Raw genomic sequence first — 2,234 nt, forward strand, 5'->3', positions numbered from 1 at the left:
GTCCCTCAGCTCTTCAGCTCAAGTTGAGCACTCTACCACTTTAGCTATAGCACCACTTCTGGGTTTCTGATGGTTAATTGAAAATAAGAGTCTCATGGACTTCCCTGGCCAGGCTGGCTTTGAACCACAATCCTCTGGCCTCAACCTCCTGAGTAGCTAGGATTACAAGTGTGAGCCAACAGCACCCGGCTCATATTTGCATTTGTGTGCACTGAATGACATTATGTAGCCAAAGAATGGAACTTTGAAACAAATGATGACATTGCATGGCGATACATATCTACCATCACAACTACAGAGGACCAAGCCTGGTGAAGCATACCTGTCACAGATAGGAGGACCACGATCCAACCCAGCCTGAGCATAGAGTCTCTATCTCAGAAATGCCCAAGACAGAAAGTTGGCTTTTCAGAGCCAGGGAGGGGAAACAAGCAGGGGATCATAGTGTCCCCAGAGGGGTGTCTGACACAGGTTGGAGTGGTGTTGGGGCAGCCACTCACCTGTGCTGCTGGGAGAAGTTTTTGGCTGCAATTCATGCTGTTTATTCTTCTAGGTTTTGTATTTGAACTCAGGGTGTGGGTAAATCTGCAGCAATGTGGATGAAAGGGAAGATCACCGTACTTGAATATAAGAAAGTCAGGTCTGTTCACTAGTCATGAATTCAAGCCCAGCCCTGGCAAACGTACTATTTATATACATTGTAAAGATAGGATTTATACTTACCTATAGATGTTCAGTCCATACATGTATGGTGTGATTGTTCCTTATATTGTTTATTTTATTTATTTATTTACCATTGATTTTACTATGATGAAACATATTCTGTTTATTACATTGATGACATCCTATCACAGAGCATCTAGATTTGTAGAAATGTTCTCCATCATGCCTGACACCAAGGATTCTCAGAGAAAAAGAAAACAAGTTTCACATTCGGCTTCTTAGTCCACAATCCACTTGTTGGTAGTACTGGGATCTGAACATAAGCCAAGGTGAACACACCTACTTGTGACCAACTAAGAAGCTAGGCCATTCCCTGGATCTGACATTGATCCCCATGTAGGCTATAGTCATAAATTCATAATTTAAATGTAGGATCTATATTGACATACATGTGTGGACAGGATCTTGTGTTCGGTGCACTTCTCCTTATTTTGTCTCTTATTCATGGAGGTATTGTGTGTTTTACTAAGCATGGTAACAAGTATAACTGTGCTGACATGGATGACAATCTTTTCCCATGGTTATAGGGTGGCCTATGCATTCTTCATCCTAGTTGAGACCCAGGACTTTCACAGGAGAGGAAAACGTGTGCAACAACTGGCATCTGACATCAGGATGAATCTTTTGTCAGTGCTAGGATTTGAACTCAGGTATCGGGGGAAGGGGAAGCTCACAATCCTTGAAGACTAGAATGTCAGGCCTGATCCAGGGCATGATTTGAAGCCCCAGCACTGGACAAAATAGCAAGCCCACCTTTCTTAAACATAGGATCTCTCTTTGCCTACAGGTGTGGTATGCATCTTGTGTTCAGTATAGTTATTCATTTTATTTGTGTCACCGTCAGGGATGTATTTTGTTTTTTATTGCATATGGAGACAGATATAACTGTGCTAACATGGATGATAACCTATTCCCATGCCTATGGAGTTGCCTATATAGAATTCTCCATCCTCGATGAGACCCAGGACGTTCACAGGATAGGAAAACACGTGCAACCATAGGCTTCTCACATCAGAATGAATCCTTTGGCAGTGCTGGAATTTGAACTCAAGGCCTAGCAGGCCCAATTGGTGAATGGGTCATGGTGAGCACACGACTCTGTGAGCCACTAAGCAGCTAGTCCATTCCCGGGACCTGAGATCGAGCCCTGGTGGGGGCCAATATAGTCATGAATTCATAAATAAACAGAGGATCTATATTTCCAAACATGGGTGGGCAGCATCTTGCATTCAGTGTAGTCATTCTCTTTTATTTTGTGTCTTATTCATTGATGTATTGTGTATTTTCTTGAGTATAGGATGACAGAAATAACGCTGGTGAACTGGATGACAACAACCTATTCCCATGAGTATAGAGTTGTCTATACATTCTCCATCATAGCTGAGACTCAGGACTTTCACAGGTGCTAGGAAAACAGGTGCAACAATTGGCTTCTGACATGAAGATGAATCTTTTGGCAGGGCTGGGATCTGAACTCAGGGTCTAGCAAACCCAATTGGTGAATGGGTCCA

Source organism: Dipodomys spectabilis, unplaced genomic scaffold (genome assembly GCF_019054845.1).
Source record: "Dipodomys spectabilis isolate Male_0828 unplaced genomic scaffold, ASM1905484v1 ptg000583l, whole genome shotgun sequence".
In the NCBI taxonomy this organism is placed as follows: domain Eukaryota; kingdom Metazoa; phylum Chordata; class Mammalia; order Rodentia; family Heteromyidae; genus Dipodomys; species Dipodomys spectabilis.